A 26,156-nucleotide genomic window follows, 5' to 3' on the forward strand; every position below is an offset into this window, starting at 1 on the left:
TGCTCGCCAGGACTTTTGTTTCGTCTGTTTAGATGTCACGCTCTTCTTCGGTGGCCAGCGGCGCACCTCTGTACCTCCCCCTTCGTTCGTTTTCTTTTTTTTATTTTTATTTTTTTATTCCTTCTTTGTCGCTCTCTCGCGAACGCATTTCCCACAGGCGCATAGCCGTGAAGAAACGGCGGTCACTCCTAATGAGATTTTGGTAGCCGCGGTCAGCTGCGGCGCGGGCCGTTAAAAAGAATAAACCGAGAAGAAGAGGGGTCGGAAGGGAGAACGGACGTGGTGGTCAGCAGGACGACGTGACGCCTTCGCGTCACCGCTGCTGCTGCCGCCGTTCGGGAAACGGACACGCACGCACGCACAGCGCAGGCGCGCGTGTGCGCGGCGCCAAACGTTCTCTGCAAGCTTCGTGCTTCGCGTTGCGGGGCCTTTCCCGCTATTCGGGGGCGGGCAGCGGTCAGCCACGTACGACGGAACCGAAGCCTCGCTGTGACCAGAGCCGCGCGCCCGGCGCTCATCGGAGGCAGATCAATTATGCAGGCACGGACGGCGCACGTTGGACCCGTCTGGGACCGCGTACCGTCACACCCTCCCCTAGACGACGACGTCAACTGTCGGCTGCTGCCGCGTTGAGCCGTCATTAAAAGATGCTTTCCCTCGGACGCCGCAACGGCGGGACGAGCGTGATGCTCACGCTCACCCTTAACCGGCGATGTTGCGTTGTCGCTAGGATGAACGATACGCAAAAAGAAGCTATACACCGAGACCAGACTGACTGGCCGGTTACAAGCTTTAAGCCACCTTTACCGCGAGCATGCATGTATGCCAGAATTACATAAAGGTATTCCAAGCGGACGACACTAAGGAAGACTGATTCAATTTGTACTGGTGAAGTATTACTTCAGAACCCTATACTGTAATTTTTCTTTCTCATTTGGCGGAAAATCGTTATATATAACTATAGAAAACGGAGGTCCAATTTACCGTTTCTTGAATTTTGCAACAATATTTCAGGACCGGTAAGTCAGCATGAGGCCACGGATTTCACAGCATTTTCTGGTATTTCGGCTTGTTTTCCTTTCCCTTTCCGCTTTCTTTCTATTCTTTTTTCTTGCCGTTTTTTTTTCGTTCAAAAAGCTTGTGTTTCCGATTTCTATAGAAAGCAGTGTAGGAGTTCTTAACCGACAAGCGATTGACCAGACCCGAGTGGAAGCTTTCAATATCCGTGACGGCATGGTGACTGCATGGCGTGGGAAGTAAGGGCGGAGTCAGCACCGAGCTTTCGTTCTTTATTTTTTATTTATTTATTTAAATTTATTTAAAATACTCTGTAGTCACATTCTACCAGCACTTGGGATTTCATGCATAATAAATACGAGACGAGAAGCACATGTATAGAAGGTGTAATATGCATATTGCAGATACATATGTAATAGTGCACATAGCGGCCTTACCAAGCCTATTCTCACGGTGAGAGTGACTGCTTTAATACCGTAGAAGCGCTATTTACGCGTGACAGTGTTACCATATATTCCTCGTAAATGCCCCTTCAACCATAAAGTTTCCTACAAAGATTACCAGGAAGAACTCGGAAGCGCTGCGATGCCTCCGCTATACCACGCGAATGATGGACAGTGCGTGGATATGTCTAATCTCCGGGCCTGTGGCTTCAGGTGTAGTTGTGGCGTTATTCATTACATTTCAACTTGCTACATTTCCAAGCGCTCATAGTTTTCTAAACACTGCAAGACAATTAGCCTCTGTGTAGATACATAATCATTGCAAATTGTTGAATTTATAAAGCGATATTTTGCTGAAACTGGTCAATTTGCAAAGTTACAAAGTGGTCTCGAATTAAAAGGACGAATTTGAGGAAAATATGTGGGCATACCCCATCACTCCCATGCTCGCTGAACCGCCAAACTTGCAGCGTCTGTTGACACTACGACTATAGTTCCCTCCGGTATAAAATGTTAAGAAATGCCTTCAATTACAGGTTAGCCCAACAAAAATCCATTTAGATGTTATAGACACTCTTTAAATGTCTTCCTTTGATGTCTCTAGTAAGCCTATAGCGCCTATCGACGTATGGTCTTACGCTACTTGTCGGCGAGTGTCTATGTAGATTTTCTACAGACAACCTGGTAGATGGGCCATGGATCTCAATTATAGAGTACATATTTGTTAACGTTTCTTTTCTCTCTATGTCTTCTTTTTCTCGTTTCTTTCTTCATCTTTCTTTTTTTCTTATTTTGCTACTGGAACTTTACATGCTTGAATGTTCAAAAAGGACCAGCCTCGACGAAGGCAAAGCAGCTTTAGTGGAAGTCTGCAGACATGTCCCTAAATTGTGCTTGAATTCATTTTGAAGGAGAATCGATGAAGGTGTTGTTTCCGCTATGACTATGAACAGTGGGACACACTTCTCTTCCGCGCCTTAGTCCATATTTCCCCGTGTGGGATGCAACGTGATCTTTCATTCATCATTTATTGGTCGGTTCTAAGTAATTTTTCCTTTCTCAAGTTGGCAATAAAATTAGGGCATACACGCTAATCAAGCAGTCATGTACTCGCTGAGACTCTCATACGTGCAAATAACTTTGTAAATTCTGCCTCCAGTCAGCTGACGTCAACTCTACCTAGCGTAAAAGACACCGTACTGTTTTCAGTCGACTCTGCACACCTACAAAAGTTGTTATAGATTCCTGCAAAGTTTTCACTGAGTTCTTGTTGCATTCAAGTTACTTTTGTTTAGAAGTAATTGAATAACACGGATGACTTTTGCAACGAGCACTGTGCAGCCGATGCATGCGGAGTATACTGACAGCGCATCTAATCAATGTTTTCGGTGTTTCTTGTTTTATTCGAGTTACCAGCGATGCTTAGGCCTCCTATACTAGGTCACCTTCGCGTTGCCTCTCTCGTTTCGTTAAATGTTTCGTTCGCGTACGTTTTCATTTGGTGAGCGTAAAAGCACCCTCCCCACCCCCCACCCCCAATGTACATTTGTACACTTGGGCGACAAGGACAAACGCTCGCTTAAGTGAGGAGGCCAGACTCGGGAAAGAGAAAAGGAGCTGGTTTCTCTAATCGAGCAGTCACGAAGTTGCAGCCTCCGCTAATCGACACCCGCGACCACGGCGCGCGGAAGGCGGCGTATAACGCGCGATAACAGCGGTCGTTTACGGGCGACTCTCACGTACGCGCGTGCATTTTGAGCGTGCAACAACCCGGCTTCGCGTTGAACGCGCGTATGCGGGCCTATTTAACGTCGCGTCCTGCATGTTCCGCATCATTGCAGAGGCCCCATAGAAATAGGGTTGCGAAACAGCTTAAAGGAAAAAGGGACGGCATGCACGTATACCCTGGCATGTCACCGTAAACCAAGGAACGGGTATGAGTATCAGCGTTCAACAACAGTGTCGTCAGCACACATTTATAACCACTGCATGACAAAGGCCTCTCCCAGCGATCTTGTCTTGCAACAGCTGACTCCAGCCTGAGCCTGCAAAAGTTCTCAATTTCATCTAATCACCCAATTAAGTCTGCCGTCCTCGGCTCCGTTTCCCTTCATTTGGCACCCAGTCTGTACTCTGTAGGTTAGCGGTTATATGTTCTATGCATCACTTGGCACGACTCTATTTCTTCCTCTTAATCTCAACAAATTGAGTAGTGGTGTTATGAATCCAGCAAAAGGAAACAAAACGCCAGGAGTAATTGAGGTTATAGTCGCAAACGTGAAACTCGATCGGGAAAACGCACTGAGCTTCAAAGCGACGCTGCCCTCGCAAGAACAGGCCTTCTTGGCGCAGCATTTGGCCACTACCTCTCCCACGAGTCTAGCTACATCCTTTACTAAGTTAAGCTAAAGTCCCATGATCCGGGCCTGGCCTCACACCTCGACAGCCTACGCAAAAAGCCAACGAGCGCATCTGTAGCACCTGAAGGCAACATAATTGAATGCCAGACTGTTGGACATATATGCACTGCACCCTGTCTATAGTGGTCGTGATTAACCTGGACTCCTGTCTTTATTTGTTTCTGTTTCGCTTTCTTACCACTCTCCCCACGTGCAGAGTAGCGAGATGACTATTTAGCTTTATGATGACTCCTTAATGACAGACATTTCTGCTGTCCGCACAATTTCTGCTGCTGAATCCGACACAAAGTCGAATTCAAAATCCTAGACATGCCGAGTGTGCGACAGCAGCACCAAAAAACGAACAAACAATTAAGGCAATACGTTCCCAGGGAGCTTACCCCTGTCGTTGAAAGGAAAAGTGTACAATCATTTCATTCTAACAGTGTTAACATATGGGCAGGACTTGGAGGTTTACAAAGAAGCTCGAGAACAAGTTAAGGACTGCGCAGCGAGCGATGGAACGAAAAATGTTAGGCGTAACGTTAAGAGTCAGGCAGAGAGCGGTGTCGACCAGAGGGCAAATGGGAATAGCCGATATTCTAGTTGACATTAAAGAAAAGAAATGGAGCTGGGCAATCCGTGTAATGTGTAGGGTAGGTAATCGGTGAGCAATTAGAGTTACAGAATGGGTGCGAAGGGAAGAAAGGCGCAGTCAAGGATAGCAGAAAACTATAGCGTTCCTAATTTCACCCCCCCCCCCCTTACAAGTGGGGTGATGCAATTAGGAAATTTGCAGGCGCAAGTTGGAATCAGCTAGCACAAGACAGATATAATTAAGAGGCCTTCGTCCTACAGTGGACATAAAAATGTAGTGATGACGATGATGATGATGATGACGATGATGATGATAGGTTGTCAGTGTAGACTTCTTGTACGACGCGCGGCTACTCTGTCACACGCTTTGCCGTTGTAGCTCATACTGAGCACGATAGTACAGCGTGCGACATCATATAGATTTATCCTTTTGTCACGTTAAGTGCGTACAGAATACATTAAGAAAAATTTTCTTGATACTTCCTGTAGGCTTCGGAACGGATGTCTGCTGAGAATTTAGAGGCATTAGAGGACAAAAAAAATCTTAGGGATACAAATTGGCAGGCTTTCCGTAAGAAATGTATAGACTTCATCACAATAATTGAGCGGAAACCATGAGAGGAGTATCGTCAAAGTCAAGCGATAGCTTCCCGGTGAGATACGATGCTGGGACACCTTCGGTTTAGTTGAGTTGGCATATGGGCGTTGGTACGTCGCGTTGCCTGCAGGATCGGCCCGCTTCAGAAACCGCATGAAAACCCTCGCGAGGACACACATCGCGCACTCGCACCAGGACCGGCCCACCAAGTCAGCGCATTTGGGCACGCTGTCTGCGGAACAGCTCCGGTTCATTCGGTCAGACAGGCGTCCACGTAAAGTAATAAGAGGGTGGGAGGGAGACAAGGAAAGCTTGGCTTTAAAAACCCTTAAAGACTTTGTATAAAATGTTTCAAGATAGACACATTCGAAACGGCAGCCGCGAACATTTCGTAAACGCACGCTGGCAGAGGCAAAACGCATAAACGGCAAAGCCAAAACGGTATCGCACAGAAATACGAGAAAAGGTCGGCTTAGCCGCCTCCAAATCTACCGAGCCATCTCGAGTATTTGCGCTGCATTGAGCACCGTAGCCGCGCTGCTGGCGGCAACCGAGCGCGCGAAGGCATATCTCTCGGAAATGCGCCGCCGACCACGTTCCGCGCGGGCCGAGAGGCGGCGCGGGAACAAACCGCTGTGGTACGACGCGGCGCGCGCCGCCGGTGCCAAAGGCCGCTGGCGGCGGCGGCAGCAGCAAAAGAAAAAAATCTGGCGGCCTTAAATCAGGCGATCGCTCGAGCCTCCCGCGTTTTGCTTGCCCCATATCGCACTCTTTGCGAGCAGTTAAACCCCGAACCGCAGAACCGTTTTTCAGGACGCTCGCCACGAAAGGCTGTTCCCCCGGTCTGCGCTCCCCTCCACTCGAATGCGCACCACCCTCGCCCACTTTTGCAGGGCGTACCATGTAGTCTCGTCGTGTTACAGAACCGGAATGTATCCGGTGCCTCTTTTTTGGTTTCTTTATTTTGTGCGTGTGTGTGTGTTTGTGTGCGTTTGTGTGCTTGCTTGCGTGCGTGTGTGCGTTACTCACACACGACAGATTTCCTCATTCTTTAACTGCGAAACACGCCGCAAATGACGCGACTCGTTCGTAAATGGTATAAAACACGACCCCAACGATTCTGCTGCAGGTTCATAGTGCAGCTCGCGCGCATAATGTTCAGCGATATAGGTACAAAAGAAGAAAACATAAACGGCGGCAAAGGAGGAGCAGAGGGTGGGCGAGGGGGGGGGGTGACGTCAGGTGCTTACACTGCTTACACTCGGTGGCGTTAGTGTCGAAGCAGGCGCGTAGAACGGACGGTATAGAATGGTTCAAAACGCAGAAACAAAGGCTCACGTGTGCGCGCGGGAGGACATCGTATGTTTAGCACTGTAGTGCGTATACGATTAGAGAGACAGAAAAATATATGTACAAATAGAAATAAAGGGGGGGGGAGGGGGAGAACACGCATCGTAGGAAAATAAATGAAAGTGCAACGAGCTTAGCTGGCACGCACGCACAGGCGGCGCAGTTTTTCCCTTGGCCTCTGCGCCGCCGCCGCAGCGAGAGAGCCGGCAGCGTAGGTGGCAGGTGCCGCCAATAGGCCATTCCATTTGCATCTTTCTTACGCAGCCTGGCCCCGAGCGCGCGTGCGTATAGGCTTTCCAGTCCACGCCCAAGCGCGGCGCGGAAAAAAAAAAGAGGAGAAACTGGAGAACCGACGAACAAGAAAAAAAAAAGTAAGTTATGTGGTAAACAAGGAACCTGGCGCTCCACGGGAAAGCGAGAGGAAGGAGCCCGAAGGTGAGGGGTGCGTTGAATCACTACAGAAAGCGTTGCGGATGTGAGCAGAAACGGTACAAAGTATCGACGCCACGCAGGAGCCATACGCGCGAAAAAAGGCTAGCGATTACCGATTATTGCGAACGAAAAATGAACGCGCGAACGAATGAACGACGAGCGAAATTTCGTAAGGAGGCTTTCTCACACATCTAACGTGTGCTAACCAAGATGGCCGGGTTCCAGCCAGTAGCAATGGTGAGGCTGGAACAACCGTTTTGAAAGCTTGGGCGGTACGGCGAATACAGAGTGCGGAAAGAATGACGCCAGCAGCCCATATGTTGACACTTTTAATTACAATTCTAGCCCGAAGTTCGTCATATCTTGTCTACGGAACATTGGTACGCTTCTGTGCTGTGGGTAAGTGAAAGCCACACTTGGGCGGCCGCTGTATATTGTCACGTAGTAGTGACGGTGAAGAAGGCCCCAAAACTATGATTGACGAAACTAGCGTTTTATTGGGAGAACTTGTGCCCTCAAAAGTAGCCTACGCTTAAAGAACGGCGACAGCGGCGAACACAATCGGCAATCGTCGAAAATATGATCAGCGGGTCAAGCGCGTCGGCTTCTATACATCAGTCGTCGAATGTTCCAGAGTAATAGCTGGGACCCGCGTGCCTTCCACGAAGTTCTACATTATTCGCGTCGCGCACACATGCAATCACATTACACAGCGTTCGGTCACAGACAGCTGATGGAACCATCGATAACATTCCAGAAACTTCCGATACATGCAGGCGCGTCCTGCGCTGTGCGATAACATTTGTTAGGCGGTGAAACGTGGTCGCCTGATAAAGATAGGCAAGTACACGTGTCAATATTTGCGAGATAGGCTAACCCTTATGAAAATGACTGTTGAAATGTTGTTGGCATATTGTTGACGAACTGTTGACTCAATAGCCTTTCAACAATACCTCAACAATTATTGAAACCACAGAGCACTAATTCAACAGTAAAGTTGTTGGGCAGTTCACAACAAAAAAGTCGTTGACTAAATTCTGTTGGTATAGTGTTGAATAGTATTGAGTATTATTGAGCCATTGTTGAGTAATTTTCAACAATAAAGTCGTTGACTAAATTCTCTTGATATATTGTTGAATAGTATTGAGTATTATTGAGCCATTGTTGAGTAGTTTCCAACAATAAAGTCGTTGACTATATTCTGTTGATATATTGTTGAATAGTATTGAGTATTATTGAGCTAATGTTGAGTAGTTTTCAACAATAAAGTCGTTGACTAAATTCTCTTGACATATTGTTGAAAAGTATTGAGTATTGAACTATTGTTGAGTAGTTTCCAACAATAAAGTCGTTGACTAAATGCTGTTAACTTATTGTTGAATAACACTGAGTCACGAGCAATATTGAGTTTCGAAGTACATGTGAAAAACACACGCACATATGTATGTGTGCGTCTTTTGCACATATATGTTGCTTTACTGATCACTTGATCACCATTGCATATATACAGGGTGTTGTTACACGTTACTTGAACCATATACGTATATACACGTGTTTCAGCTAACTTTACTCAGAGTTTAAAAATATGCCGATGCACCATAAGACGATGCGACCAAATGCATGTTGCTCACTCTTGTACGTGTCACGCTATTCTTGTATTTTTCCTAAGTAGCTAATTAGTCAAGAAAATTAGCCATTCTGAATGAACAAAGTTAGGCGAAAAATTCCAATTAGAAAGTTCTAGACCACTTTGCAAAACGTCCGATTAGGAAATTTCTAACTTTCTATCTATTAAGTGTTAGTGTTTTTCAGCTTACTGCGGATGCCCGAGAAAAACAAAAAATATCACCTGACATACCCGCTTGCGCGCCGTGCGTGCAGCGCTCCAAACGAGCATACCATCGAGCAGGGTGTGTTGCCGCTTAAAAGGCGACAGGGCAGTGACGAAGGCGTTGGCTGTAGTATTGATCGCCAGCGACGTGCTTCCCTCGCTGCGGTTCATGATGGCGATAAGCAGACGGGTGTTCACACCGGTTAAATGGTATGTTTTCGTTTGTGCGCAGAAGGCTTAGGAGCAGTGCAATCATGACTCGCAGGTGGGCATGTCACGTGGTGCTTTTTGTATTTCGCGAGCATCCGCAGTAAGCTGAAAAACACTAATACTTAACAGATAGAAAGACAGAAACTGCTTATTCGGACGTGTTGCCAACTGCTCTGCAACTTTCTAATTGGAATTTCTTTCCTAACTTCCTTGCTTCAGAAGTTGGTTAATTATCCTTGACTAATTAGCTAATTAAGCAATATATAGAAATAGCGCGACACGCTACATACCAAAGGGAGCAACATGCATTTAGTCGCGTCGTCATAGAGGGCATAGAGTTTACACTCGGCCTAAAGTTAGCAGAAACATATATATATATATATATATATATATATATATATATATATATATATATATATATATATGCAGTTTGAGAAGACAAACGTCCCTACAAGCAGTGACAAACAACCGATGATTGGACGCATCCTGCATTTCCATCGGCGTCCATTATAAGGGGGCAGTACCCTGGCTGTGTGTTAGAAAACGGCATTGCATGCCTCCATGTTAAATATGGTCAAGGTGGCGGAGAACGTTAACAAAATTCAAGTCTGGGGTTTGACGTGCCAGATCCACGCTTTGATTATGAGCCGCACCGTAGTAAGAAACTCCATATTTATTTTCACCATCTGGGGTCCTTTAACCTGCACCGAACGCGCAGTACACGCACGTTCTTGCATTTCACCTCCATCGAAATGCAGCCGCCCCGGCCGGCATTAGATCCCAAGCACTCGGGTTATTAGCGCAACACCTCAGGCCACTATGCCACCACGGCGGGTGCGGCGGATAAAGGAGTGAACATCGTTTTTAAGGAGTGCGTATCGCTTAGATGTTACCCGTTAGCACGATACAGAACGAAACGAAAAGCTTGGCTGATATGTATGTCATCGTGCTCATATTTCACATGGAGGCCAAATTCTTTTCTGTGACGTAGACGGGGTGCTGGCGAATGTGTTGGGAATCTGCTCGGCCACCAAGCAGAATGTGCGCTGCTATACGTTCTCGGTGACAAATCGCACAGCGCAGAAGCACACACACAAATGTTTAAAAGAATGGGACGACAGACCGCCTGCAGTTTGCTGTGACGTCGAAATAAGAAGCACAAACAGCGACGTTTCTGTACTTTTCTGGTCAACAGTTCAGTCCGCATGGTTGCAGCACGCGTTACTTTTTTTTTTTTTAATCCAAACGACGAAAACTGTGCGCGCACAAATTAGCACGGCGTTTGCGACGTTTGAATTTGGCGCCTTTTCCCGCGCACTCCATTAGCTCCGGCCGGTGCACCGCGTTACTGCGCTAAAGAAAGTAGTTCATCAAAGAAGTGAAGCAAAAAATTTTCATACACTTGCAAAGCGCAACAATTGTTCTGTAATAACATGACATCACAGAATTTGTTATCAAATGGTACAATTTATGATAATATAAGCGTGTATTTGTATGAGTGTACATGTATGATTGCGCGTTTGCGGTGTTAATGCTTGGAGCATTCCGGCGAGTTCGTGTACGCTGTTCGCTTGAAAGCTTCCTGCTTTTCTGCGTTCTTTTTGTTCTTTGCTGTGACATCTTTGGAATATTCCTGCGTGTTGCTCGCTTTTTATGGGCTTGTTGCCTCGAAGATCGCCATGATCGCCTCGGACTCAGCGACATCAACGGTGAGTTGAGTGTTTCGAATTCCCCTTGTTCGTCCATTGCGACGCGGTAATGCCCGGAAATGAGTTTAGCGCCTGTGCGTGTCAGCCAGTTCACGATGGCGGGTGTTTGTCCTAGCGCGCAGCAGACGACGGTGGAATCCGGCTTTCACGCGGGCAATCTCCGCGCTGCCAGGCCAGCAGATTACTTCGTCTCTGATGCCGTGCAAAAACTTGACGACTCGGTTGACACAGACATGCACCGACGACTCCGTCACGTCAAATTTATCGCCAGTAGCGTACATTGAGCTCTGGGAGCCTATGTAGACTAAAGCTATCAGACATGTTTTTTCAGCCGAAATCTGCCGCCTTCCTTGTACAGCATCGGGGAAGAAGGCGGATGCCATGAAGCGAGCGCTCAGCTCATCGAAAGTCTTTCTAGACAGCCGGAAGAGTCTCTTGAACTCCATTTCGAAGTACGTGTTCACTACAGTTTCACAGTAACCAGGGATACGATGACGATCGTTTCTGACGACACCGCATGCAAGTAAAATGCACATCTCGTCGAATTCTTCGTCGCTGTCGGACTCTAACAGCTCCATAGCCGCTTGCAAGCAGGCAGCCATCTCGATCACACACGCACGAAAAGTCCGATGCACCACACAAGAAAAAGAAAAAAAAAGCAGCACGAATCAGTGGAGCACCCGGCACAAAGAATACGCCTAGGGAGACGGCGAAGCGACGCTGGCGACGCGCTGCAGACGACAAGGCCTGCACATTTTGTGAACTTGCCTATTCGTTTTGACAGCGACAGTGCGGCGCTAGTGTTGTGAACTGCTGGAACCGGTCTTGCGCGCTCGTTGCACGGTGGCGGAACTATCACGGAACTAGTGCAGCCAGTGCAGCCAAATCGAAGAGACAGCTGGTTTAACTTTACTCTCCGCTTGTGGTGACGTAAGGCAGCTATGTGGTGCCAGCTAAAAGAGGGCTGTTGTACGCCATGATTTCTGATACGGTGTTCGAGCACCGATTGAGTTAGCCTTATTAATGAGCGCATAACAATGCGACGTGAAACCATCCGATCTGTACTGTAATCGAAGATATTTCGTTTGCGCCACACTAGTACAAGGCGTGTGAGTGAGCTGTAGCAACAAAGGGAGGGGGGGGGGGCGGTGGGATCAGCGAAAATGTATTCTGTTGCGCTGTTCCCTGCTGTTCCCTTCATGATCGAGTGACACCGCGGTGCTTCAACGCCACTATCTGTCACGCCGTGCGGCCGACGTTCGCGCGACCGGAAAACACAGAGGAGGCTGTCTCGCAATAATAAAAAATTTCAAGTGTGTACATGCGATTCTATGCGATACGTGACATACAATAGGGGTGATGCCAGAGTGCTGCGAAATCACCGAGTTATACGCCTTGCCAACCGCGTGTGTTTTGTTTTCCACCTGTTAGCGCGCATTCAACTTTCTTTTTTTTATCTTCACCGTTCGGTGCCATCGAGTGCTTCGCCCAAACGGCTTCGCGTAGGCGCTCTGCATTCACGGAAAGGCAGATTTCATGGCACTCCAGGTCCTACTTTACTGGGATAGAACATTAAAGAAATGTAACAGCGTGAAATTTCAGCTTTTCGCACTTTAGTAACTGATTGATGTAACAAAGTTTTAAAATCAGTAAAGGAACGAGATAAATGCCTGGCATATCTGCCTTGTCGTCCCACTGTGTTTCGAGGCGGCATGTATATGTTATCGGCAACATAAACATCAATAATTAGCATTGTTTCTTGTGACCATAGAAGTAGCTAGTTATGTCGAAAAGCCATTTTTGCTTTGAATCCGAGCACTACACAGTGAGCAGATTGAAAGGGGAGCGCATCGTTGTGAACTAAATGACGACGCTTTGCCACAAGCTTGGAATAATGCTTTGTCGAAAGAGCAGGTCTGTGAAATTCTTTCTTTGAGTGTAAGCAAAACGTCAGTAGCATCAGGTAGACGGGGAGTAAAAGAATGTAACACTGTGGCTTTATATGAAGGAGCTGCCTTTAATATGTGGCCATAACAGTTAAGTAGATGCGTGGAAATAATTTTTAAAATAAGTAGAGGAATGTGAAATAAATTATTTGACAAGCTCACACTGCCATTGGCAAGAGCGGCCACACTTTCGTGTATTCGATGACTAGTCATTTGTATCCGTCCATTTATGTCAGCCTAATGGTCCATGTAGCTCTTTTGATTGTCGCTTTTGCTGCATCGTGGCTTCACGTTTTAATACTGACATCTTTTTTCAGATTCAAAGTGAGCTGGGAGACGCCCCAGCCGGAACGCTAAAGGTGAATTCTTTGGTCATCCATTCTGTAGCGTCACCATGATCAAATACAGTGATGCTGTGAAAATGTATTGCAGGAAGCAGGAAAAAAAACAACATTGCTGATGCAACTGCAAGGCAATTGCTCCAGTGATCAATTGGTGCAGAGTGCCTTCATTAGGAGACATGGTGCCTTTAAGCACTCAGCTGAAAGACTTAACAACTGCACTGGGACTAGGAGTGAATTTCAGTGTCACTTGTGAACATATTAAACGCAGAATGTGTCTTTTTCAGTGTATATGCCTGATATGAAACTTAGTGTGGACGTTAGTGGTCTACATGAGTGAACATCTTTATAGTTTTACTAGAACGAAGGTATAATGACCTATGTCATACAGCAGTGCACTGCTAGAGGTATCAAACCAGAACAGCAGCACCCTTTGAGAAAGTTGGCTGAAGAACGAGCAATGATCGGGGCTTTCTGCATTTCAAGGGCCAAATTCCAAAAAGATTGATGCCGAGCTGGATGGTGCGAAGTGCCGGTCACCACATGCTCTATCTTGACATTATGTCTTGTTAAGATACAGAAATTGTATCACTGCTCATAAATTGGAAATTGGGAGGTTGAGGGGAAGTGGAAGGGCTCCCCTCTGGAGCAGCCAGTGCATGCCCTTTGCTATACTGATAATCCTGCCTTAATGAGAACCAGTGATGCATGTTAACCTATTACGCAGCCAAGTGCATTCCTTGTTTTGTATTAAGGGGACACTAATGACACCCTAAATGAATTTAAAATAAAGCATCATTTTAAATATCTATTTCTGTAAATTTCTTGGTAATTGCTTGATTATTGGAGAAAATAAAGCTCAACGTTCAATTTTCTGAGTATCGCCCCAAAATCTTTGTGCCGACATCTCATTGTCACATCGAGGATTTCAAGTATTTTTACAAACTTGGGTTGTATTGTTTCAGTAAAAGTTCCTGACGGTTGTTAAGTTTTTGGAATACGATGAAGAACATATTTATGTGTAAAAAAAAATTGCTGCACCTGAACAGACATCATCAAAATCCATGACGTCATAGCAAGCGGGTGTGGTAACTTCCAAGGCAGCTCTGCCACCAATCTTTCCTCTAGCTGCTTTTACAATTTACTCAGCCTCTTGTCACGGTACGAGTGAATCTCTTGAATTGTAGAAAGGTCATTTACAGATACATCTAAAATAATTTTTCTCTTTAGTGCTTTCTTGCCATAGTTGCTTAGGGGTGTTGGCACAGCGCCGCTAAGCACGAGGTCACAGGATCAAACAACCGCATTTTGATGGAGGTGAAATCCAAAACTGCCCATGTACCTTGCAGCCTGATTTGGTAAAAATTAATCCAGAGTTCCCCACTATGGCGTGCCTAAAGCCTGTTTCACATGCAAGCGAAAATGCTTGCAAATCCTGCCGCCGCGCCGCAGAAATCAGTTTCAAGCGGTGGCGGGAGCGGCAAGGTTCGGGCAAGTTGGAATTTCATCGCAGCGGCAGAGCGGCAGCACTGCTTCCGAATGGCCCACTTCGACACTTGACCAGCGGAGGATTAGTTCTGGAAAGCCTGCGCATAGGACGATGTTTATTTACTTGCTACGCGTGGTACAGGCAACATGCCAAGAGAGCTTTTCAACGAATTGTTAAATTGCTAAGCGCAGGATATGTATTTATAAAATAAAAATTTGAGAGGCAGGGACAAAGCAATGCTTATGTTGGTAGTCGCAAACTACCGAAACTGGCTGAAAGTGCTGTGTTTTATGCCAGCAACATTGCTATTCGCAGCAGCGGAAAATGCGCGGCAGCAATGCATGTGAAACGAAACTTCGCGAAAAGCTTCGCAGCGCCGCGCCGCTGTTCGCTCCATTCGCTGAATCGCTTGCATGTGAAACAAGCTTAAACATCAGATTGTCGTTTTGGCACTTAAAACGCCGAAATTTAATTAATTTAATTTTACTTTAGTGCTCCTTTAAGCGGTCGAATTCATGATCTCTGCAAAAACTCATGCTCAAAGTATTTTCCGTAAAGATTAAATAAACAGTAGATATAAGTGTCTATTTATATTTCGAATTCTGTGATACGTGATGACTATTAGTGGTACAACGAGACAGAATTGTAATACAATGTGTGACGGCACGATGATGCACATCGAGGAAATGACCGAGTCTCCCTAGAGGTCCCTGACATGGACATCAACTGACTGTCCACAAACTTCTGAGTTCACTCCGTGATCTTGTGCAGCCTGTGCGTTGCGTGTAGAATAATTTTATTGAGATTTAATTTACTGTCCTTGCGGCTTATGTACATTTCATACAGTGGAGTGGAATCTCGCATTACTTCTGGAGCACAGCAAGCGAACGTGATGTGTAGTGGTAATCTTAGTAATGATCGACAATCATGTCCCACTTCGAGCTCCTAATGCTGCTTGCCAACACAAGCAGCAGCATATGCTCAAGATAGCGTGAAAGAGATTCGTTGAAAAGTGGCATATGCCCAGGGTCGCATACCCAGTCACCTAAGCTGTTGCAACGGTTGATATTGAACTCTTCCCTAAACATAGCAGCCCGATCTCCCCATTAGACCATGGGCTACATATTCACATAAATGGATGGGACAATCGAGACAAACACCTGAAAATATGAAGTATCCCAAGAATGGTAATCACAATAAATAGTACTAGATGTGCATTAACGCAAGCTCTTGGGCCAGTTGGTGCATGATGAACTTGAAAACGGGGGGTACCAGCAAAACAAAGGACGCGCACACATGGAAAAGGCGTTAGACAGGGACAAACGCTGGTCCGTCCCAATGTCCGTCCATGTCTAATGCCGTTTCCTTGTGTGCGTGTCATTTGTGTTTCGCTGGTACTCCCCTTTTTCAAGTACTAGATGTTTGGATACTTTGGTTTATTATTCTTGTTTGTGCTGGATTGTTTTTTTGAAACATGTGGCATCCAGACAGTATCAGAAGCTTGTAAGAAGTCAAGTTTAGCGTTCTAGATTTGCAACAGGTACTTTTGTAATTTATTTGCAGTAGGGCTGTTGTGTGAATGTACTTGAAAGGCTTAAAACTGTTTTGCTAACATTTACTTAAACATGCAGGTTCACATAGGCTGTAAGAGTGCACATTCAGAAGGTTATCCTGGCCCAGCTTACTATGGCCTGCCATGGTGGACCAGGAAAGTTTGCAAGGGCCTTGCTTCACCATGTGTTCACAGAGGAGGAGCTCATGGGCCATTTGGGCTTTGGAAATAACACCAAGGGGCAACAGAGGCTCTTGACCCCATCAGGGTCAGTGCTGTTATAGGCAAGTACCATATATCCTTTCCGGTTGCATTTTTACATTCACATTTTTTTTCTAAAATTATGAACTTGCCATTGGCATAACAAACGACTTTCATGTAGCCCGTCTGTGCAGTTGTGTGCTACAATAGCCTACCATTTGGAATGACTGTTCATATGATCTTAAGTGCCTAATGCCGCCATACTCAAATGCTTCTAAAATTTAAAAGCTGCCTTCACTGCCGAAAGTTTTTAGCATCTCCACCAAATAAAATGAGCTGCATTTGTGCATTAGCAGTGCTACTTGGCTGTCATTGCAAGGAATAGTCGGTGAAGCACGCTCCAAATCTTTTGGCATGGAGGACATGGTTAAGTAGCCTGAAAGTGTTATTCTAATACACGAATTGTGGAGAAGCTATGCTCAAGTGTGGTTACTGCTCAGCTCGAGCAGGAGCACGTTCACCAAATTGCAGAAATCAAAACAGCTCTCCATGTTCTGAGATGTGAAACAGTAGTTTCACCAATTTTAACAGACCACATCAAATCAAAGTTGCTCCCATCTTGAAGGAGGTCCATGTGATCCGACACCGAAACCTTTCAGCAGAGGGAACCTGAGTGGTGTGGCAATTTTCTTCTGGTAGTTTCAATCAAAGAAACAACAGGGACAGAGTTGCCAGCTTCACTGTCAACAGTACTATGTTTAGTGGATGCTTACTTATTCTAAGCACCTAACCTATGACTCGTATTTATTAACATGCACTTTATCACTTTGTATTCTAAGATATGAAAAAAATATTATGTGGCTTTTCCCCATATACTTCAATAAACGGAGAATAGGCTCTTGGGGCCTAATGTATAAAGCTTCTTACAGACCATCGGACATGTCCACTACTCCCATTCTGAAATTATTAGAATTGTTTCCTGCTTCCTTACTTCACCTACCTGTTAACAGGGTTATAACAGGGTTATGAACCATTGCCAAGTAGATTATGGGCTTAAATTTATCAAAAAGATGAATGGGCTTTTCTGTCGCTCTTGTTTAGCCCGTTGAGGATCACATTTTGGGGAGAAATATGCCTCTAATTTAGGAGTTATATATCTTTTGTGGTGTGCACATACTCAAAACTTTCGAATTGAATAGTGTCCTATTCAATTTAGTCTTTGAATGGTCACTATTTGTAAATGTGAGTATTATTCTAATATTTTGAAACACCAATAAAACATGAAATTTGAGCCAAAGTACGGTAAATTCTCACCTCCAATAACATAGTATAGACATAAAACGTAAGAACTTGTAAGAATAGCAGACCAGGCTACGTTACTAAAGTAGCTATACTTTAGAGGCTGTACAGCAATCATTTATGCTTACTGAAGAGTCCTGTGCATGTGAAGAAACTTTTTGCTGCTCCATTTGTGTTTTTAATAAACAGCTCTTCATAACATAACAATGACAGAAACTTGCTAACTTTAAGAATAGTAGTATGTGAACCTCATCTTACATTAATTGTGATATCAGCTGCTCATTATTCAGAAGCTATCCAATATTTGATTTGCTTCTGGCATTATTCGGTTCAGTCTCAAAAATCACTTTTCGCGCATCCTTAATATTTTTATTGCAGATTTAAGTTCTTCAGGGCGACTTTCCGAGAAAATAAACTGGTAAATAATGTTTTTAAATAACAATAAAGTGGCAATACCATTTCAGTATTTGCAGTTTTACATGTTTTATTTTTTATGCAGGATAAAGCAGCATAGTTTTTTGTGTAATGAAACTTACAAAAACTTGTGGCAACACTCCCAAATTAGTGCAATGACAGACACCAAGGAGCTAAGTGAAAGATCAGTTTGGGAGAAGCCCAAGGAGCGACAGCACTATAAGAATATTTTCTAGAAGTCTCAGAAGGTTGCAGCACCTCCAGTGGGATGCTAGGCAACACTTTGTTCTGAAAAGACAAATTTTTTCAGAACGTTCTGTCACAGCCACAGATGTTTGGCAGTGAACTCTAAAAGGGTTAAAGAAGTCAGTCCTATGGCATATGGCTCTTAAAAGACAGCATTTCTTCGTATCTGTCACATTCTGCATGTGTCATGCTAAGCAGCCTGATGCACAACTACACGGAATCCTCATTATAACAGTAATTCAGTCGTTGAGGCAGAAAACATACTTCGCTGTAAGCAGTGTCTTCTTTAATGTAGAAAGTCCTAAGTCATTGTAAGGCGAGAAGTACGTTCCGATTGCATGTGAACTCAGGAAACCTAACATCAAATGAAGCTACACTCAATTCTAGTGACATGACACTATTGTATTAGGAGCATGGAAAAGCAGTGAAGTGCTGCACATTTTAATTATGAAGTTACAAGAAATAATTTTAGTTGTCAGTTCAGGGTTCTTTATGAACGACATGAATTTTTTTCACCATTTTTTTTCTCAGCAAGCAAAGTTCACATCTTTGACATTGAAGATATTCATAAAGTTATATTGCTACAGTGTTTTGTTCCTCTTTGCCCTTTCCTGCATTTGACACTTAGTGGAGTCCTGTGCCACACTAAATAAATTTAAATGGTCATGCTGTAAAGCTGTACCCGTGGAAAATTGGAATAAAGCAACACAAATACATAAATCAATTTCATTATAACGAGGGCATATTGCATGCCATTCTTTTGCATGTGGAAGTTGCTGTTTAAAACTTGTTCTGGCTTGTTTTTGCAGGCTTCACGTGTCGCAAATTTCCTGGTACCAACATGCCCTATGTAAAGAACTCTGGCCTCGCTTCTCGCATGGGACCCTGCCCCTGAAGCAACTGCCCCTGCCCCTTCACCTCTGAAGAGCCCAAGTTGGACAGCTCAAACCAAAACACAAGTGTTGTGCTCTTGTAACTCTCGACATTCTTATGTTTTATGTTAGTCTCCTGAGGGACCCAATTTGGATTTCTCATATGAGCATACAAATGTTGTGCCTTTCTATGGCTTGACATTTTTATGTTAATATTATTTATGTTAATTATGCTAGTCTCCTGAGAAGCCCACATTGGATTGCTCAATCCAGAATACAAGTGCTGTGCTTTGTTATAGTTCACTACATTTTTATGTTAGTTTTTGATATGGTTCCATTAAGGATAGTGTTTCCTTATTAATATATTTTTTAAGTATCTTAAGTCATTTCATGCCAAACCACCCAACAATTTTTTCAAGAACTGTTCCATTATGGCAAACCATTTCAAGTTTGCTTGATTTTGAGTAGGTACAGCGAGAAAATGTTCGAGAAAATTTGCTTTCATACATACTCTTAAGTCATAACAGGGCAACCAACCAGCGTTTTTTTGGCCATCACAGATATAGTTGAAGCTTCGAACTCTTGCTCCCCATTTATTTTCCTTCACAAAAATTTTTTTGAATTTTGGCAAAAATTTATTGTTCTTGCCCAGCTAAGCTAGAAGCCACTGATACACGTTTCTTCTGAAAGGGAAATTGTATGATCCAGATATTCAGATGGTGTTCATGTCAAGAGACTGAAGTGGTGACTGCCAAAATTTGCAAAGTTTGAATTTTCTTCTAACGTAGGGAAATACAGAAGGCACAAAATGAATATAAAATCAGACTGGTTCACTTGGTATAGCAGCAAAATATTTCAAGGCTTGGAGGTTCAGTTGATCAGCTAAAAAAACTAAAGTTGAAATTTTTTGCAAGCTTCGTGTTGAAGGTAAAAAATTAGCTTTGGTGGTTGGCACAAAAATGTGTCACCCATCACTACACAGCCGTACATGTCTGCTATGCATGTGACAAGTAACAAAAAGTTATTATTCTTTAAGTGCGATATATTATTTTTTATAATGTTCATTTGTGGATCACACATACAGCATAAATATATGAAGCCATGTCATCTAGCAAGGAAAGGTTGTTAATATATTAGCCACAGGAACTACTCAACAAACTGACTGCCTTTTTTATCATTACGAAAGCAGGTGACGTCAAGCGCTGCTGCTGCAGTCTCAACTCGTATTTTTTTAACATGAACGCAAAAAGTGGTCGCCAATGGTGTCTGACCACATCAGACTGAACATGGCACATATGACTTTCATAGATGAGCATGTTCCAGTTCTGAAACAGTGGTAGCAAACAACACCACAAGAATTTGTTCATACTCATGTAGGTTTTCAGTCTGAATTATGAAGGTGTTTTCTACTTGCTATCATTGGGCTTCAGGGAGCAGGGCACAAAATGTCCTGCTCCCTCTATGTTGCATTGCAATGCGACATGCCCTTTAAGATGCTTTGTATGAACAATATCAGTGCTCTTTCTGGATTTACTGTCTACATAATAGCTGATATTTCTTTTTCTAAACTGCATGAAACATATCTTTTAGCACTGCAGGATTCCCTCACATATTTATTACGTACAAGGTCTGTTAGAAAAGTATTTGACCTTTTTTTTGCGAACACCTGATGAATATGAAACAAGCACGTTTTCATCAGCCGCCCTTGAACCTTTGTGCGCATGCACGAATTTTTTCCCACCTGCCAATATCGTGAATTGCTGAGACGCAGCGTTTGAATGAGGTAGTACAGTGCTCTCGTCGGTTTTTTATTGCAAGGAAAATGGCAGAGCGACTGGAGCAGTGCTACTGCATCAAATTTTGCCAGAAACTGGGCGACAGCCAAGTGGAAACCATCCGGAAGATTCAGACTGCTTTCGGTGACTATGCTATGAGCAGCACACAGATTAAGGAGTGGTACAACCAGTATAAAGACGGCCACACATCGGTTGAGAGCGAGCCACGCTCCAGTCGGCCATCAACATGCCGAAATGACCAGGTCATTGCCGAAGTGAACCCCGTGGTGATGCGGGACCGTAGTGTAACTATCCAAGAAATTGCGGAAGAGGTGGGCATCAGCACATTTTATCCACATTCCATTATCACCGAAGATTTGGCCATGAAGAGAGTTGCGCCGAAATTCGTTCCCAAGCTGCTCATGGTGGAGCAAAAGCAACTTCGTGTTGAAGTCTCACAGACATGCTGGATTCCACAAACAGTGACCCCAACTTCATGAACACCATAATCACTTGTGACAAGTCTTGGGTGTATGTTTACGACCCGGAAACCAAATCCCAGTCGTTACAGTGGAAGCATTCCACACCATAATCACTTGTGACAAGTCTTGGGTGTATGTTTACTTGGGTGTATGTTTACGACCCGGAAACCAAATCCCAGTCGTTACAGTGGAAGCACTCCACACCATAATCACTTGTGACAAGTCTTGGGTGTATGTTTACGACCCGGAAACCAAATCCCAGTCGTTACAGTGGAAGCATTCCACGTCGCCAACCAAAGACCGCTAAGTGTGCAGCAACGTCAAAGTGTTGCTGACTGCTTTCTTTGACTCCCGCAGTGTGGTACACCAAGGATACACACCACAGGGTCAAACAATCACTAAAGACTACTACAGGGATGTCCTCCATGGCCTATGTGATGCTGTATGGAGCATGATACCGAAGTTGTCAACAGGAAATTGGCACATCCATCACGACAATGCTTTTCTCGCACTTGATTCAGACTTTTTTGGTGAAAAACCAGACTCCTGTAGTTCGACAGGCTCCTTGCTCTCCTGATATGGCGGCCTGCAACTTCTGGCTGTTTCCCGAAATCAAGGGGCCATTGAAACAAGCGTGATTTCAGACAAGAGAAGACATTATGGCTGCAACGACAGCTGAGCTAAAGTCCATTTGGAAAGAGGCCTTCTCGGAATGCTTCTAACAATGGCAGCACCGCTGGGAGGAATGGCTGGATTCCCAAGGAGACTATTTTGAGGGTGATTAAGTTTCCAACGCTTCAGTTATGCCAGTTTTTTTTCTTCAGCCAAAGGTCGGATACTCTTCTAACAGACCTCGTATCGATATTTTATGTGCAATGGCTGTATGGTTTGCCTGGCCCACACCAAACACAAGCCTCGTTGCATTAGAGCATGTGTCCCTTGGCAATCAAATGCAGACCCTAACACCGCTTCTTTGTCATCCGTGTTGCATACGAAGCCGACTTTGTCGTCTGCATTCCCGGCCAGCAAGCTGTGCGCACCTCAGAGAAAAGTCGGTGCTGACAAAATTTCAAAAAAGAATTTCTCGCATTTAAAAATGCCTTTTTTAACTTCACACATGCAAAGCAGACATGTAGAGCTATCCAATAATGTATCACATTTTTTCGCCAACTACGAAGGCTGTTTTTTCCTTGAACATGAAGCTTCTTGCAAAAGATTAGAATTTTTTTTTTACAGGCGATCAACTGTACCTTCAGAGCTTCATATATTTTTCTGCTATACTATGTCACCTGGGGTACCATTCTGTATTTAATTTCTGTCCTGTGAATTTTTTCTGACGAAAAAAAAACTAACGGATTGCAATTTGACTCATTTTTGCCGGTGCCAAAAGCAATTGAAGTATTCAAATATTTGAAAAATTGGCTATTTTGGCAGTTTCATCACTTCACCGTATTTCCACGCACACCATTTGAAGGCCTCGATCAATACAATGTGCATTTGAATAAAAAAAGTATTTGAAGCATTTGAAAAAAAAATGAAAAGCTAGAGGACATTTGATGTCCTCTAGCTCAGCTGAACAGGAAAACTAAACTGTCACCTAAAATGCTACAAAATATCTGGCAAAAATAAATAAAGTGGGTAACGAGCTTCGAACTCTAGTAAACATGTGGCAATGTTTCAGATATATGTGCGGTGTCAAAAAAATGCTTGTCAATTCGGCATGGAATCGTGTACCTGCAAGTGCATCTGTGCCATTTTTAGAGTTCAGTAAAAACGGCATTTTACATAACTTTGTAAAAATGGTTTATTGCTATCTAAAATACATGAGTAAAATTAATAGGTATAAGTCGGCTTAAATTTAATATGCAACGAAACATCTCCAGTAATGGCGATGATGTGCCTTTCATGTTTACATAAAACCATATCTTCTGAATTCTTTCGTTATTTTTTGTGGCAGCGAATAAAATTGAAATGGAACTCGCACAAGGAGCAATTTTGCTGTATTCCAGCACATCTCTAATAGCTGTCCTTGTTTCATATGAAAATCTGAAGCAGTTAATATGAATAAGTTGCTTGATTTGGAATTACCTGTGCAGGAACGTTATCATGGCAGAAAACACAACTGGATCATGCAACAGCAATGCAGCATAATAAACTGCTCCCATAAGCATCACTTATTGTGATTGCCATGTTTCAAAAGTATGTAAGGTTTACTGAAATTGGCGCACACCATTCAACGAACATATAAGGATTGTACAGTGATCCTTTTTCAGTTTTACAGATATTTAAGTTGTCTGCCAGGTAGCATAATTCTTGTTCTTGAGCTGGATTATTCAGAGGTGGACATTACTAGCACAAGAAATGAAAACATTAAACTGATTGTCATAAATTTATTAATTCACTTATAACATCACAACACATATTTCAGTTTGCAAATTGTAGCCAGTGAGTTTTCAAGACATTCACTTGAAATTAATTTCCAAGATGACACCAGTTTCGAAATTTTTCCATAAATGTGAGAGAAATACATGGGCATTCCAGTTACTTTTGTGCTTCGATGTATAACAGTGCGTTTTGTTAAAAAAAGTAAGTGCTACAGCAGTGCATTTCTACAGCCAGTTTGATGGCATGTGTCTCGTTACTAGTGTCATTCTGGAAATTCATTCTAAGTGCATACACCTTGTAAAATTACCGGCTACAATTCGTAAAAACTTTATTAGGAACTGAGTTTTTGTTAATCAGCTGACTATGGTGTCTTGTTTCTCATGCAAGTAATGTTTGGCACTCTGTATCTAGAATTATGTTAGCTGCAACAGTCAGTCTTCAGTTCCATGAAACTTAAAGATAACCACCCTGCATATCAGGTCTCAGTTGAGTGCTGTGGGCACAAGCAAATTGTGCCATGGTTATAGTACCACTGGCTACCTAATAGAGAAAGCAAGTACCTTTTTTGAGTGTTCTTATTTACAGTCATGTCAGTCTGCTTGTACATTTTTTTATTTAGGCATTTATTTTTTTAAATTTATTTCTTTTGGTAAATGTGTTTTACTTGAAAGCCACACTGACTACATCTTCAGTATTCAATTTTGTTATGGTGTCAAGCTGCAGGAAGTTTGTACTGTGCGATAGTTTTTAAGAAGTTTCTGATCTCAAACTACAAATGATTGTACATTTACACAGATGTGTGGTTACAAATAAACAGTTCACCTAGAAAAATGGTTTTTGTCTGCATCAGTTCAGCACTCTTGATTTTTCAGAGGACCATTCACTCTGACAATTGAAAAAAGTGGCATAACAGTACTGCTAGCAGTTTTACAATATGGTTTATTACAGGCAATATAGGAGCATGCTTTTGAGCCCAAGGTGACAGAGGCCTGCGGTACAAAATGCCTCTATTTAAATTTTATCCCTATCCTCTCACAGCAGACATACCACCGTGACATCAAAGGTAATTATATGCAACATAGCTCAGCAGTATTTTAAGGTAAGTGCAGGTTTAAACTGCTAAATACCCAGTGGGGCATAAAGGGCTTTCAACATAATTTGTGTTGATGTTCAACAGATCTGCAACATTTCTTCCATGGGGTTTCAATATTGACGAACTACACATTTCAACAATACCTCCATGGGCTTTCAATTGAGACTCAACACATCTGCAACAATGCTTCAATGGGCTGTCAACATTGACAAACAGCACATTTCAACAATACCCCAATGGGCTTTCAATTTTGAGCTTCAACAATGCTTCAATGGGCTTTCAACATCGACAAACAACAAATTTCAACAATACCTCAATGGGCTTTCAATTTCGAGCTTCAATAATGCTTCAATGGGCTTTCAACATTGAGAAAGAACACATTTCAACAATACCCCAATGGGCTTTCAACATCAACAAACAACACATCTTCAACACTGCTTCAATGGGCTTTCAAGAGTGAAATACACCATCGTTTCAACGATATGCCAATGATCTTTCAAATTGAGAGGCCACAATGATGTTTCGACAAAATGTCGCGGGCCAATTATCAACACTTGTCAACAATTTCCTCAATGATGTTTCAACAATTCCCCAATGATCTTTCAAGGTCATTTGTTGACGTTGACCAATGATATTTCAATAACCTTTCAACAATTTTTTTTGTAAGGGAATTTCATTTAGATACATTTTTGTTTTCTCAGTCGGCGCTGAAAAAAATGCCCAAATGCCAGAGCCAAATGATAATTGATGATATCAGGACATGATACAGAAAACTTATGTAGCTGTGACAGACGGACAAACAATATAAATGTTTATAACAGCGCTACAAAGAAATACACGAATGATAATAACGTGCACGCTTTCCAATGGACATCAATGCAGTGAAAGTGCAATACTGTGAGTCAGATAGTCCACGGAGGAAAGATATCAGGATATCAAGCGGTCACTGGGGGCGCGCGTGGACTTCAGGAAGCGCCAGGCAGCGCCGTTGTGCCTTTATAAAATGCATGGCACGGTACCCTTGTCCAATACTTAAAGTCACATTCACAGAAAACCAGCGTAACTATGTCAGTGGTCTGCTCATCTAACCGACACACTGCAGTGCGAAGGAGTAAAAAAGGAGTAGCAAGGAGTATCAAAGGAGATAGGCCTTTGATAACCGAAGGGTAGCCTCACGACACGTGTTTCACGATTTGTGATAGAAGCCGTCGAGCGTATATGGAAATGGTCGAAACGCATCAGTGACGATGGTTCACTTAATTCAAGAAGTAAATAATTCAATTGAAATAATTCCCGCGCACTGCTTGAACACTACCAATGTCATCACACGCATGGCATCAACAAAGCATATATACGTATATAACGTAACATAGCATCGCATAACGACTACACATTTAACATCTATTAACACAAAAATATACACCAGAAAGGCTTCGAGTTCATCTAATCACAAAAGGCATGAAATCTGCATAATT

The 26,156-nt window shown here is 43.5% G+C and overlaps 1 protein-coding gene and 1 long non-coding RNA gene across 6 annotated transcripts in view; one reads left to right on the forward strand and one right to left on the reverse strand.

Moving 5' to 3' along the window:
* trh (PAS domain-containing protein trachealess) overlaps nt 1–26,156 on the reverse strand; it is a 602,053-nt gene that overhangs the window by 166,440 nt on the left and 409,457 nt on the right. The window lies entirely within an intron of this gene.
* On the forward strand, nt 10,406–24,413 carry LOC139047672 (uncharacterized). The gene is made up of 4 exons (XR_011507309.1): nt 10,406–10,586; nt 12,850–12,891; nt 15,994–16,198; nt 18,884–24,413. It is a non-coding gene; the product is annotated as an uncharacterized lncRNA (long non-coding RNA).

Source organism: Dermacentor albipictus, chromosome 7 (assembly GCF_038994185.2).
Source record: "Dermacentor albipictus isolate Rhodes 1998 colony chromosome 7, USDA_Dalb.pri_finalv2, whole genome shotgun sequence".
Taxonomy (NCBI): domain Eukaryota; kingdom Metazoa; phylum Arthropoda; class Arachnida; order Ixodida; family Ixodidae; genus Dermacentor; species Dermacentor albipictus.